The sequence below is a fragment of the Schistocerca americana genome, chromosome X, assembly GCF_021461395.2.
Source record: "Schistocerca americana isolate TAMUIC-IGC-003095 chromosome X, iqSchAmer2.1, whole genome shotgun sequence".
NCBI lineage: Eukaryota > Metazoa > Arthropoda > Insecta > Orthoptera > Acrididae > Schistocerca > Schistocerca americana.
In genome coordinates this window covers 65,826,975-65,842,646 of record NC_060130.1, presented here as the reverse complement: position 1 = coordinate 65,842,646, position 15,672 = coordinate 65,826,975, and positions in this window count along the sequence as shown.

Genomic DNA, 15,672 nt, shown 5'->3' with positions numbered 1-15,672 from the left:
AAAGTCTTTATGTCAATAGATATTAGCGTATCGCTTCAGGAGAATTGGCCAGAGTAAGCTTGTAGATGTGCCTGTTGGAAAATGGGGAGCAACAGCAAGGGGTAACTATGACTCTCTTAAGGTAACCAAATGCCCCGTCAACAGGCGAAATACATCGGCAAACTCGAGAAGCTCCCGGCAGGAGTACTGTGATAATCTTTAGGTTGACTGACAATGGCGTATCGCTTCAGGTGAACTGGCCAGAATAAGATTGAAAATGTGACTGTGGTAAAACGGGGAGCAACTGACAGGAGTAAGTATGGCTCTCTTAAGGTAGCCAAATGCCTCGTCAACAGGCGAAATACATTGGTAAACTGGAGGAGCCCCTAGCAGGAGTACTTTGAAAGTCATGATGTCGACAAATAATGGCGTATCGCGTCTGGTGAAAGGGGCAGAGGAAAATGGTAGATGTGACTGTGGTTTAACGGAGAGACACTGCAGGAGTAACTATGACTCTCTTAAGGTAGGCAAACGCCTCGTCAATAGGCGAAATACATCGGCAAAGTCGAAAAGCTCCCAGCAGGAGTACTGTGAAAGTCTTTATGTCAATAGATATTAGCGTATCGCTTCAGGAGAATTGGCCAGAGTAAGCTTGTAGATGTGCCTGTTGTAAAATGGGGAGCAACAGCAAGGGGTAACTATGACTCTCTTAAGGTAACCAAATGCCTCGTCAACAGGCGAAATACATCGGCAAACTCGAGAGCTCCCGGCAGGAGTACTGTGAAATTCTTTAGGTTGACCGATAATGGCGTATCGCTTCAGGTGAACTGGCCAGAATAAGATTGAAAATGTGACTGTGGTAAAACGGGGAGCAACTGACAGGAGTAACTATGACTCTCTTAAGGTAGCCAAATGGTTCGTCAACAGGCGAAATACATTGGTAAACTGGAGGAACCCCTAGCAGGAGTACTGTGAAAGTCATAATTTCGACAAATAATGGCGTATCGCGTCTGGTGAAAGCGGCAGAGGAAAATCGTAGATGTGACTGTGGTTTAACGGGGAGCAACTGACAGGAGTAACTATGACTCTCTTAAGGTAGCCAAATGCCTCGTCAAGTGGCGTATCGCTTCAGGTGAACTGGCCAGAATAAGATTGAAAATGTGACTGTGGTAAAACGGGGAGCAACTGACAGGAGTAAGTATGACTCTCTTAAGGTAGCCAAATGCCTCGTCAACAGGCGAAATACATTGGTAAACTGGAGGAGCCCCTAGCAGGAGTACTTTGAAAGTCATGATGTCGACAAATAATGGCGTATCGCGTCTGGTGAAAGGGGCAGAGGAAAATGGTAGATGTGACTGTGGTTTAACGGAGAGACACTGCAGGAGTAACTATGACTCTCTTAAGGTAGGCAAACGCCTCGTCAATAGGCGAAATACATCGGCAAAGTCGAAAAGCTCCCGGCAGGAGTACTGTGAAAGTCTTTATGTCAATAGATATTAGCGTATCGCTTCAGGAGAATTGGCCAGAGTAAGCTTGTAGATGTGCCTGTTGTAAAATGGGGAGCAACAGCAAGGGGTAACTATGACTCTCTTAAGGTAACCAAATGCCTCGTCAACAGGCGAAATACATCGGCAAACTCGAGAGCTCCCGGCAGGAGTACTGTGAAATTCTTTAGGTTGACCGATAATGGAGTGTCGCTTCAGGTGAACTGGCCAGAATAAGATTGAAAATGTGACTGTGGTAAAACGGGGAGCAACTGACAGGAGTAACTATGACTCTCTTAAGGTAGCCAAATGGTTCGTCAACAGGCGAAATACATTGGTAAACTGGAGGAACCCCTAGCAGGAGTACTGTGAAAGTCATAATTTCGACAAATAATGGCGTATCGCGTCTGGTGAAAGCGGCAGAGGAAAATCGTAGATGTGACTGTGGTTTAACGGGGAGCAACTGACAGGAGTAACTATGACTCTCTTAAGGTAGCCAAATGCCTCGTCAAGTGGCGTATCGCTTCAGGTGAACTGGCCAGAATAAGATTGAAAATGTGACTGTGGTAAAACGGGGAGCAAGTGACAGGAGTAAGTATGACTCTCTTAAGGTAGCCAAATGCCTCGTCAACAGGCGAAATACATTGGTAAACTGGAGGAGCCCCTAGCAGGAGTACTTTGAAAGTCATGATGTCGACAAATAATGGCGTATCGCGTCTGGTGAAAGGGGCAGAGGAAAATGGTAGATGTGACTGTGGTTTAACGGAGAGACACTGCAGGAGTAACTATGACTCTCTTAAGGTAGGCAAACGCCTCGTCAATAGGCGAAATACATCGGCAAAGTCGAAAAGCTCCCGGCAGGAGTACTGTGAAAGTCTTTATGTCAATAGATATTAGCGTATCGCTTCAGGAGAATTGGCCAGAGTAAGCTTGTAGATGTGCCTGTTGTAAAATGGGGAGCAACAGCAAGGGGTAACTATGACTCTCTTAAGGTAACCAAATGCCTCGTCAACAGGCGAAATACATCGGCAAACTCGAGAGCTCCCGGCAGGAGTACTGTGAAATTCTTTAGGTTGACCGATAATGGCGTATCGCTTCAGGTGAACTGGCCAGAATAAGATTGAAAATGTGACTGTGGTAAAACGGGGAGCAACTGACAGGAGTAACTATGACTCTCTTAAGGTAGCCAAATGGTTCGTCAACAGGCGAAATACATTGGTAAACTGGAGGAACCCCTAGCAGGAGTACTGTGAAAGTCATAATTTCGACAAATAATGGCGTATCGCGTCTGGTGAAAGCGGCAGAGGAAAATCGTAGATGTGACTGTGGTTTAACGGGGAGCAACTGACAGGAGTAACTATGACTCTCTTAAGGTAGCCAAATGCCTCGTCAAGTGGCGTATCGCTTCAGGTGAACTGGCCAGAATAAGATTGAAAATGTGACTGTGGTAAAACGGGGAGCAAGTGACAGGAGTAAGTATGACTCTCTTAAGGTAGCCAAATGCCTCGTCAACAGGCGAAATACATTGGTAAACTGGAGGAGCCCCTAGCAGGAGTACTTTGAAAGTCATGATGTCGACAAATAATGGCGTATCGCGTCTGGTGAAAGGGGCAGAGGAAAATGGTAGATGTGACTGTGGTTTAACGGAGAGACACTGCAGGAGTAACTATGACTCTCTTAAGGTAGGCAAACGCCTCGTCAATAGGCGAAATACATCGGCAAAGTCGAAAAGCTCCCGGCAGGAGTACTGTGAAAGTCTTTATGTCAATAGATATTAGCGTATCGCTTCAGGAGAATTGGCCAGAGTAAGCTTGTAGATGTGCCTGTTGTAAAATGGGGAGCAACAGCAAGGGGTAACTATGACTCTCTTAAGGTAACCAAATGCCTCGTCAACAGGCGAAATACATCGGCAAACTCGAGAGCTCCCGGCAGGAGTACTGTGAAATTCTTTAGGTTGACCGATAATGGCGTATCGCTTCAGGTGAACTGGCCAGAATAAGATTGAAAATGTGACTGTGGTAAAACGGGGAGCAACTGACAGGAGTAACTTTGACTCTCTTAAGGTAGCCAAATGCCTCGTCAACAGGCGAAATACATTGGTAAACTGGAGGAGCCCCTAGCAGAAGTACTTTGAAAGTCATGATGTCTACAAATAATGGCGTATCGCGTCTGGTGAAAGGGGCAGAGGAAAATGGTAGATGTGACTGTGGTTTAACGGAGAGACACGGGCAGGAGTAACTATGACTCTCTTAAGGTAGCCAAACGCCTCGTCAATAGGCGAAATACATCGGCAAAGTCGAAAAGATCCCGGCAGGAGTACTGTGAAAGTCTTTATGTCAACAGATATTAGCGTATCGCTTCAGGAGAATTGGCCAGAGTAAGCTTGTAGATGTGAATGTTGTAAAATGGGGAGCGACAGCAAGGGGTAACTATGACTCTCTTAAGGTATCCAAATGCCTCGTCAACAGGCGAAATACATCGGCAAACTCGAGAAGCTCCCGGCAGGAGTACTGTGATAATCTTTAGGTTGACTGACAATGGCGTATCGCTTCAGGTGAACTGGCCAGAATAAGATTGAAAATGTGACTGTGGTAAAACGGGGAGCAACTGACAGGAGTAAGTATGACTCTCTTAAGGTAGCCAAATGCCTCGTCAACAGGCGAAATACATTGGTAAACTGGAGGAGCCCCTAGCAGGAGTACTTTGAAAGTCAAGATGTCGACAAATAATGGCGTATCGCGTCTGGTGAAAGGGGCAGAGGAAAATGGTAGATGTGACTGTGGTTTAACGGAGAGACACTGGCAGGAGTAACTATGACTCTCTTAAGGTAGGCAAACGCCTCGTCAATAGGCGAAATACATCGGCAAAGTCGAAAAGCTCCCGGCAGGAGTACTGTGAAAGTCTTTATGTCAATAGATATTAGCGTATCGCTTCAGGAGAATTGGCCAGAGTAAGCTTGTAGATGTGCCTGTTGTAAAATGGGGAGCAACTGCAAGGGGTAACTATGACTCTCTTAAGGTAACCAAATGCCCCGTCAACAGGCGAAATACATCGGCAAACTCGAGAAGCTCCCGGCAGGAGTACTGTGATAATCTTTAGGTTGACTGACAATGGCGTATCGCTTCAGGTGAACTGGCCAGAATAAGATTGAAAATGTGACTGTGGTAAAACGGGGAGCAACTGACAGGAGTAAGTATGACTCTCTTAAGGTAGCCAAATGCCTCGTCAACAGGCGAAATACATTGGTAAACTGGAGGAGCCCCTAGCAGGAGTACTTTGAAAGTCATGATGTCGACAAATAATGGCGTATCGCGTCTGGTGAAAGGGGCAGAGGAAAATGGTAGATGTGACTGTGGTTTAACGGAGAGACACTGCAGGAGTAACTATGACTCTCTTAAGGTAGGCAAACGCCTCGTCAATAGGCGGATTACATCGGCAAAGTCGAAAAGCTCCCGGCAGGAGTACTGTGAAAGTCTTTATGTCAATAGATATTAGCGTATCGCTTCAGGAGTATTGGCCAGAGTAAGCTTGTAGATGTGCCTGTTGTAAAATGGGGAGCAACAGCAAGGGGTAACTATGACTCTCTTAAGGTAACCAAATGCCTCGTCAACAGGCGAAATACATCGGCAAACTCGAGAGCTCCCGGCAGGAGTACTGTGAAATTCTTTAGGTTGACCGATAATGGCGTATCGCTTCAGGTGAACTGGCCAGAATAAGATTGAAAATGTGACTGCGGTAAAACGGGGATCAACTGACAGGAGTAACTATGACTCTCTTAAGGTAGCCAAATGGTTCGTCAACAGGCGAAATACATTGGTAAACTGGAGGAACCCCTAGCAGGAGTACTGTGAAAGTCATAATTTCGACAAATAATGGCGTATCGCGTCTGGTGAAAGCGGCAGAGGAAAATCGTAGATGTGACTGTGGTTTAACGGGGAGCAACTGACAGGAGTAACTATGACTCTCTTAAGGTAGCCAAATGCCTCGTCAAGTGGCGTATCGCTTCAGGTGAACTGGCCAGAATAAGATTGAAAATGTGACTGTGGTAAAACGGGGAGCAACTGACAGGAGTAAGTATGACTCTCTTAAGGTAGCCAAATGCCTCGTCAACAGGCGAAATACATTGGTAAACTGGAGGAGCCCCTAGCAGGAGTACTTTGAAAGTCATGATGTCGACAAATAATGGCGTATCGCGTCTGGTGAAAGGGGCAGAGGAAAATGGTAGATGTGACTGTGGTTTAACGGAGAGACACTGCAGGAGTAACTATGACTCTCTTAAGGTAGGCAAACGCCTCGTCAATAGGCGAAATACATCGGCAAAGTCGAAAAGCTCCCGGCAGGAGTACTGTGAAAGTCTTTATGTCAATAGATATTAGCGTATCGCTTCAGGAGAATTGGCCAGAGTAAGCTTGTAGATGTGCCTGTTGTAAAATGGGGAGCAACAGCAAGGGGTAACTATGACTCTCTTAAGGTAACCAAATGCCTCGTCAACAGGCGAAATACATCGGCAAACTCGAGAGCTCCCGGCAGGAGTACTGTGAAATTCTTTAGGTTGACCGATAATGGCGTATCGCTTCAGGTGAACTGGCCAGAATAAGATTGAAAATGTGACTGTGGTAAAACGGGGAGCAACTGACAGGAGTAACTATGACTCTCTTAAGGTAGCCAAATGGTTCGTCAACAGGCGAAATACATTGGTAAACTGGAGGAACCCCTAGCAGGAGTACTGTGAAAGTCATAATTTCGACAAATAATGGCGTATCGCGTCTGGTGAAAGCGGCAGAGGAAAATCGTAGATGTGACTGTGGTTTAACGGGGAGCAACTGACAGGAGTAACTATGACTCTCTTAAGGTAGCCAAATGCCTCGTCAAGTGGCGTATCGCTTCAGGTGAACTGGCCAGAATAAGATTGAAAATGTGATTGTGGTAAAACGGGGAGCAACTGACAGGAGTAAGTATGACTCTCTTAAGGTAGCCAAATGCCTCGTCAACAGGCGAAATACATTGGTAAACTGGAGGAGCCCCTAGCAGGAGTACTTTGAAAGTCATGATGTCGACAAATAATGGCGTATCGCGTCTGGTGAAAGGGGCAGAGGAAAATGGTAGATGTGACTGTGGTTTAACGGAGAGACACTGCAGGAGTAACTATGACTCTCTTAAGGTAGGCAAACGCCTCGTCAATAGGCGAAATACATCGGCAAAGTCGAAAAGCTCCCGGCAGGAGTACTGTGAAAGTCTTTATGTCAATAGATATTAGCGTATCGCTTCAGGAGAATTGGCCAGAGTAAGCTTGTAGATGTGCCTGTTGTAAAATGGGGAGCAACAGCAAGGGGTAACTATGACTCTCTTAAGGTAACCAAATGCCTCGTCAACAGGCGAAATACATCGGCAAACTCGAGAGCTCCCGGCAGGAGTACTGTGAAATTCTTTAGGTTGACCGATAATGGCGTATCGCTTCAGGTGAACTGGCCAGAATAAGATTGAAAATGTGACTGTGGTAAAACGGGGAGCAACTGACAGGAGTAACTATGACTCTCTTAAGGTAGCCAAATGGTTCGTCAACAGGCGAAATACATTGGTAAACTGGAGGAACCCCTAGCAGGAGTACTGTAAAAGTCATAATTTCGACAAATAGTGGCGTATCGCGTCTGGTGAAAGCGGCAGAGGAAAATCGTAGATGTGACTGTGGTTTAACGGGGAGCAACTGACAGGAGTAACTATGACTCTCTTAAGGTAGCCAAATGCCTCGTCAAGTGGCGTATCGCTTCAGGTGAACTGGCCAGAATAAGATTGAAAATGTGACTGTGGTAAAACGGGGAGCAACTGACAGGAGTAAGTATGACTCTCTTAAGGTAGCCAAATGCCTCGTCAACAGGCGAAATACATTGGTAAACTGGAGGAGCCCCTAGCAGGAGTACTTTGAAAGTCATGATGTCGACAAATAATGGCGTATCGCGTCTGGTGAAAGGGGCAGAGGAAAATGGTAGATGTGACTGTGGTTTAACGGAGAGACACTGGCAGGAGTAACTATGACTCTCTTAAGGTAGGCAAACGACTCGTCAATAGGCGAAATACATCGGCAAAGTCGAAAAGCTCCCGGCAGGAGTACTGTGAAAGTCTTTATGTCAATAGATATTAGCGTATCGCTTCAGGAGAATTGGCCAGAGTAAGCTTGTAGATGTGCCTGTTGTAAAATGGGGAGCAACAGCAAGGGGTAACTATGACTCTCTTAAGGTAACCAAATGCCCCGTCAACAGGCGAAATACATCGGCAAACTCGAGAGCTCCCGGCATTAGTACTGTGAAATTCTTTAGGTTGACCGATAATGGCGTATCGCTTCAGGTGAACTGGCCAGAATAAGATTGAAAATGTGACTGTGGTAAAACGGGGAGCAACTGACAGGAGTAACTATGACTCTCTTAAGGTAGCCAAATGGTTCGTCAACAGGCGAAATACATTGGTAAACTGGAGGAACCCCTAGCATGAGTACTGTGAAAGTCATAATTTCGACAAATAATGGCGTATCGCGTCTGGTGAAAGCGGCAGAGGAAAATCGTAGATGTGACTGTGGTTTAACGGGGAGCAACTGACAGGAGTAACTATGACTCTCTTAAGGTAGCCAAATGCCTCGTCAAGTGGCGTATCGCTTCGGGTGAACTGGCCAGAATAAGATTGAAAATGTGACTGTGGTAAAACGGGGAGCAACTGACAGGAGTAAGTATGACTCTCTTAAGGTAGCCAAATGCCTCGTCAACAGGCGAAATACATTGGTAAACTGGAGGAGCCCCTAGCAGAAGTACTTTGAAAGTCATGATGTCTACAAATAATGGCGTATCGCGTCTGGTGAAAGGGGCAGAGGAAAATGGTAGATGTGACTGTGGTTTAACGGAGAGACACGGGCAGGAGTAACTATGACTCTCTTAAGGTAGCCAAACGCCTCGTCAATAGGCGAAATACATCGGCAAAGTCGAAAAGATCCCGGCAGGAGTACTGTGAAAGTCTTTATGTCAACAGATATTAGCGTATCGCTTCAGGAGAATTGGCCAGAGTAAGCTTTTAGATGTGAATGTTGTAAAATGGGGAGCGACAGCAAGGGGTAACTATGACTCTCTTAAGGTATCCAAATGCCTCGTCAACAGGCGAAATACATCGGCAAACTCGAGAAGCTCCCGGCAGGAGTACTGTGATAATCTTTAGGTTGACTGACAATGGCGTATCGCTTCAGGTGAACTGGCCAGAATAAGATTGAAAATGTGACTGTGGTAAAACGGGGAGCAACTGACAGGAGTAAGTATGTCTCTCTTAAGGTAGCCAAATGCCTCGTCAACAGGCGAAATACATTGGTAAACTGGAGGAGCCCCTAGCAGGAGTACTTTGAAAGTCAAGATGTCGACAAATAATGGCGTATCGCGTCTGGTGAAAGGGGCAGGGGAAAATGGTAGATGTGACTGTGGTTTAACGTAGAGACACTGGCAGGAGTAACTATGACTCTCTTAAGGTAGGCAAACGCCTCGTCAATAGGCGAAATACATCGGCAAAGTCGAAAAGCTCCCGGCAGGAGTACTGTGAAAGTCTTTATGTCAATAGATATTAGCGTATCGCTTCAGGAGAATTGGCCAGAGTAAGCTTGTAGATGTGCCTGTTGTAAAATGGGGAGCAACAGCAAGGGGTAACTATGACTCTCTTAAGGTAACCAAATGCCCCGTCAACAGGCGAAATACATCGGCAAACTCGAGAAGCTCCCGGCAGGAGTACTGTGATAATCTTTAGGTTGACTGACAATGGCGTATCGCTTCAGGTGAACTGGCCAGAATAAGATTGAAAATGTGACTGTGGTAAAACGGGGAGCAACTGACAGGAGTAAGTATGACTCTCTTAAGGTAGCCAAATGCCTCGTCAACAGGCGAAATACATTGGTAAACTGGAGGAGCCCCTAGCAGGAGTACTTTGAAAGTCATGATGTCGACAAATAATGGCGTATCGCGTCTGGTGAAAGGGGCAGAGGAAAATGGTAGATGTGACTGTGGTTTAACGGAGAGACACTGCAGGAGTAACTATGACTCTCTTAAGGTAGGCAAACGCCTCGTCAATAGGCGAAATACATCGGCAAAGTCGAAAAGCTCCCGGCAGGAGTACTGTGAAAGTCTTTATGTCAATAGATATTAGCGTATCGCTTCAGGAGAATTGGCCAGAGTAAGCTTGTAGATGTGCCTGTTGTAAAATGGGGAGCAACAGCAAGGGGTAACTATGACTCTCTTAAGGTAACCAAATGCCGCGTCAACAGGCGAAATACATCGGCAAACTCGAGAGCTCCCGGCAGGAGTACTGTGAAATTCTTTAGGTTGACCGATAATGGCGTATCGCTTCAGGTGAACTGGCCAGAATAAGATTGAAAATGTGACTGTGGTAAAACGGGGAGCAACTGACAGGAGTAACTATGACTCTCTTAAGGTAGCCAAATGGTTCGTCAACAGGCGAAATACATTGGTAAACTGGAGGAACCCCTAGCAGGAGTACTGTGAAAGTCATAATTTCGACAAATAATGGCGTATCGCGTCTGGTGAAAGCGGCAGAGGAAAATCGTAGATGTGACTGTGGTTTAACGGGGAGCAACTGACAGGAGTAACTATGACTCTCTTAAGGTAGCCAAATGCCTCGTCAAGTGGCGTATCGCTTCAGGTGAACTGGCCAGAATAAGATTGAAAATGTGACTGTGGTAAAACGGGGAGCAACTGGCAGGAGTAACTATGACTCTCTTAAGGTAGGCAAACGCCTCGTCAATAGGCGAAATACATCGGCAAAGTCGAAAAGCTCCCGGCAGGAGTACTGTGAAAGTCTTTATGTCAATAGATATTAGCGTATCGCTTCAGGAGAATTGGCCAGAGTAAGCTTGTAGATGTGCCTGTTGTAAAATGGGGAGCAACAGCAAGGGGTAACTATGACTCTCTTAAGGTAACCAAATGCCGCGTCAACAGGCGAAATACATCGGCAAACTCGAGAGCTCCCGGCAGGAGTACTGTGAAATTCTTTAGGTTGACCGATAATGGCGTATCGCTTCAGGTGAACTGGCCAGAATAAGATTGAAAATGTGACTGTGGTAAAACGGGGAGCAACTGACAGGAGTAACTATGACTCTCTTAAGGTAGCCAAATGGTTCGTCAACAGGCGAAATACATTGGTAAACTGGAGGAACCCCTAGCAGGAGTACTGTGAAAGTCATAATTTCGACAAATAATGGCGTATCGCGTCTGGTGAAAGCGGCAGAGGAAAATCGTAGATGTGACTGTGGTTTAACGGGGAGCAACTGACAGGAGTAACTATGACTCTCTTAAGGTAGCCAAATGCCTCGTCAAGTGGCGTATCGCTTCAGGTGAACTGGCCAGAATAAGATTGAAAATGTGACTGTGGTAAAACGGGGAGCAACTGGCAGGAGTAACTATGACTCTCTTAAGGTAGGCAAACGCCTCGTCAATAGGCGAAATACATCGGCAAAGTCGAAAAGCTCCCGGCAGGAGTACTGTGAAAGTCTTTATGTCAATAGATATTAGCGTATCGCTTCAGGAGAATTGGCCAGAGTAAGCTTGTAGATGTGCCTGTTGTAAAATGGGGAGCAACAGCAAGGGGTAACTATGACTCTCTTAAGGTAACCAAATGCCCCGTCAACAGGCGAAATACATCGGCAAACTCGAGAGCTCCCGGCATTAGTACTGTGAAATTCTTTAGGTTGACCGATAATGGCGTATCGCTTCAGGTGAACTGGCCAGAATAAGATTGAAAATGTGACTGTGGTAAAACGGGGAGCAACTGACAGGAGTAACTATGACTCTGTTAAGGTAGCCAAATGGTTCGTCAACAGGCGAAATACATTGGTAAACTGGAGGAACCCCTAGCAGGAGTACTGTGAAAGTCATAATTTCGACAAATAATGGCGTATCGCGTCTGGTGAAAGCGGCAGAGGAAAATCGTAGATGTGACTGTGGTTTAACGGGGAGCAACTGACAGGAGTAACTATGACTCTCTTAAGGTAGCCAAATGCCTCGTCAAGTGGCGTATCGCTTCAGGTGAACTGGCCAGAATAAGATTGAAAATGTGACTGTGGTAAAACGGGGAGCAACTGGCAGGAGTAACTATGACTCTCTTAAGGTAGGCAAACGCCTCGTCAATAGGCGAAATACATCGGCAAAGTCGAAAAGCTCCCGGCAGGAGTACTGTGAAAGTCTTTATGTCAATAGATATTAGCGTATCGCTTCAGGAGAATTGGCCAGAGTAAGCTTGTAGATGTGCCTGTTGTAAAATGGGGAGCAACAGCAAGGGGTAACTATGACTCTCTTAAGGTAACCAAATGCCCCGTCAACAGGCGAAATACATCGGCAAACTCGAGAGCTCCCGGCATTAGTACTGTGAAATTCTTTAGGTTGACCGATAATGGCGTATCGCTTCAGGTGAACTGGCCAGAATAAGATTGAAAATGTGACTGTGGTAAAACGGGGAGTAACTGACAGGAGTAACTATGACTCTCTTAAGGTAGCCAAATGGTTCGTCAACAGGCGAAATACATTGGTAAACTGGAGGAACCCCTAGCATGAGTACTGTGAAAGTCATAATTTCGACAAATAATGGCGTATCGCGTCTGGTGAAAGCGGCAGAGGAAAATCGTAGATGTGACTGTGGTTTAACGGGGAGCAACTGACAGGAGTAACTATGACTCTCTTAAGGTAGCCAAATGCCTCGTCAAGTGGCGTATCGCTTCGGGTGAACTGGCCAGAATAAGATTGAAAATGTGACTGTGGTAAAACGGGGAGCAACTGACAGGAGTAAGTATGACTCTCTTAAGGTAGCCAAATGCCTCGTCAACAGGCGAAATACATTGGTAAACTGGAGGAGCCCCTAGCAGAAGTACTTTGAAAGTCATGATGTCTACAAATAATGGCGTATCGCGTCTGGTGAAAGGGGCAGAGGAAAATGGTAGATGTGACTGTGGTTTAACGGAGAGACACGGGCAGGAGTAACTATGACTCTCTTAAGGTAGCCAAACGCCTCGTCAATAGGCGAAATACATCGGCAAAGTCGAAAAGATCCCGGCAGGAGTACTGTGAAAGTCTTTATGTCAACAGATATTAGCGTATCGCTTCAGGAGAATTGGCCAGAGTAAGCTTGTAGATGTGAATGTTGTAAAATGGGGAGCGACAGCAAGGGGTAACTATGACTCTCTTAAGGTATCCAAATGCCTCGTCAACAGGCGAAATACATCGGCAAACTCGAGAAGCTCCCGGCAGGAGTACTGTGATAATCTTTAGGTTGACTGACAATGGCGTATCGCTTCAGGTGAACTGGCCAGAATAAGATTGAAAATGTGACTGTGGTAAAACGGGGAGCAACTGACAGGAGTAAGTATGACTCTCTTAAGGTAGCCAAATGCCTCGTCAACAGGCGAAATACATTGGTAAACTGGAGGAGCCCCTAGCAGGAGTACTTTGAAAGTCAAGATGTCGACAAATAATGGCGTATCGCGTCTGGTGAAAGGGGCAGAGGAAAATGGTAGATGTGACTGTGGTTTAACGGAGAGACACTGGCAGGAGTAACTATGACTCTCTTAAGGTAGGCAAGCGCCTCGTCAATAGGCGAAATACATCGGCAAAGTCGAAAAGCTCCCGGCAGGAGTAATGTGAAAGTCTTTATGTCAATAGATATTAGCGTATCGCTTCAGGAGAATTGGCCAGAGTAAGCTTGTAGATGTGCCTGTTGTAAAATGGGGAGCAACAGCAAGGGGTAACTATGACTCTCTTAAGGTAACCAAATGCCCCGTCAACAGGCGAAATACATCGGCAAACTCGAGAAGCTCCCGGCAGGAGTACTGTGATAATCTTTAGGTTGACTGACAATGGCGTATCGCTTCAGGTGAACTGGCCAGAATAAGATTGAAAATGTGACTGTGGTAAAACGGGGAGCAACTGACAGGAGTAAGTATGACTCTCTTAAGGTAGCCAAATGCCTCGTCAACAGGCGAAATACATTGGTAAACTGGAGGAGCCCCTAGCAGGAGTACTTTGAAAGTCATGATGTCGACAAATAATGGCGTATCGCGTCTGGTGAAAGGGGCAGAGGAAAATGGTAGATGTGACTGTGGTTTAACGGAGAGACACTGCAGGAGTAACTATGACTCTCTTAAGGTAGGCAAACGCCTCGTCAATAGGCGAAATACATCGGCAAAGTCGAAAAGCTCCCGGCAGGAGTACTGTGAAAGTCTTTATGTCAATAGATATTAGCGTATCGCTTCAGGAGAATTGGCCAGAGTAAGCTTGTAGATGTGCCTGTTGTAAAATGGGGTGCAACAGCAAGGGGTAACTATGACTCTCTTAAGGTAACCAAATGCCTCGTCAACAGGCGAAATACATCGGCAAACTCGAGAGCTCCCGGCAGGAGTACTGTGAAATTCTTTAGGTTGACCGATAATGGCGTATCGCTTCAGGTGAACTGGCCAGAATAAGATTGAAAATGTGACTGTGGTAAAACGGGGAGCAACTGACAGGAGTAACTATGACTCTCTTAAGGTAGCCAAATGGTTCGTCAACAGGCGAAATACATTGGTAAACTGGAGGAACCCCTAGCAGGAGTACTGTGAAAGTCATAATTTCGACAAATAATGGCGTATCGCGTCTGGTGAAAGCGGCAGAGGAAAATCGTAGATGTGACTGTGGTTTAACGGGGAGCAACTGACAGGAGTAACTATGACTCTCTTAAGGTAGCCAAATGCCTCGTCAAGTGGCGTATCGCTTCAGGTGAACTGGCCAGAATAAGATTGAAAATGTGACTGTGGTAAAACGGGGAGCAACTGACAGGAGTAAGTATGACTCTCTTAAGGTAGCCAAATGCCTCGTCAACAGGCGAAATACATTGGTAAACTGGAGGAGCCCCTAGCAGGAGTACTTTGAAAGTCATGATGTCGACAAATAATGGCGTATCGCGTCTGGTGAAAGGGGCAGAGGAAAATGGTAGATGTGACTGTGGTTTAACGGAGAGACACTGCAGGAGTAACTATGACTCTCTTAAGGTAGGCAAACGCCTCGTCAATAGGCGAAATACATCGGCAAAGTCGAAAAGCTCCCGGCAGGAGTACTGTGAAAGTCTTTATGTCAATAGATATTAGCGTATCGCTTCAGGAGAATTGGCCAGAGTAAGCTTGTAGATGTGCCTGTTGTAAAATGGGGAGCAACAGCAAGGGGTAACTATGACTCTCTTAAGGTAACCAAATGCCTCGTCAACAGGCGAAATACATCGGCAAACTCGAGAGCTCCCGGCAGGAGTACTGTGAAATTCTTTAGGTTGACCGATAATGGCGTATCGCTTCAGGTGAACTGGCCAGAATAAGATTGAAAATGTGACTGTGGTAAAACGGGGAGCAACTGACAGGAGTAACTATGACTCTCTTAAGGTAGCCAAATGGTTCGTCAACAGGCGAAATACATTGGTAAACTGGAGGAACCCCTAGCAGGAGTACTGTGAAAGTCATAATTTCGACAAATAATGGCGTATCGCGTCTGGTGAAAGCGGCAGAGGAAAATCGTAGATGTGACTGTGGTTTAACGGGGAGCAACTGACAGGAGTAACTATGACTCTCTTAAGGTAGCCAAATGCCTCGTCAAGTGGCGTATCGCTTCAGGTGAACTGGCCAGAATAAGATTGAAAATGTGACTGTGGTAAAACGGGGAGCAACTGGCAGGAGTAACTATGACTCTCTTAAGGTAGGCAAACGCCTCGTCAATAGGCGAAATACATCGGCAAAGTCGAAAAGCTCCCGGCAGGAGTACTGTGAAAGTCTTTATGTCAATAGATATTAGCGTATCGCTTCAGGAGAATTGGCCAGAGTAAGCTTGTAGATGTGCCTGTTGTAAAATGGGGAGCAAAAGCAAGGGGTAACTATGACTCTCTTAAGGTAACCAAATGCCCCGTCAACAGGCGAAATACATCGGCAAACTCGAGAGCTCCCGGCATTAGTACTGTGAAATTCTTTAGGTTGACCGATAATGGCGTATCGCTTCAGGTGAACTGGCCAGAATAAGATTGAAAATGTGACTGTGGTAAAACGGGGAGCAACTGACAGGAGTAACTATGACTCTGTTAAGGTAGCCAAATGGTTCGTCAACAGGCGAAATACATTGGTAAACTGGAGGAACCCCTAGCAGGAGTACTGTGAAAGTCATAATTTCGA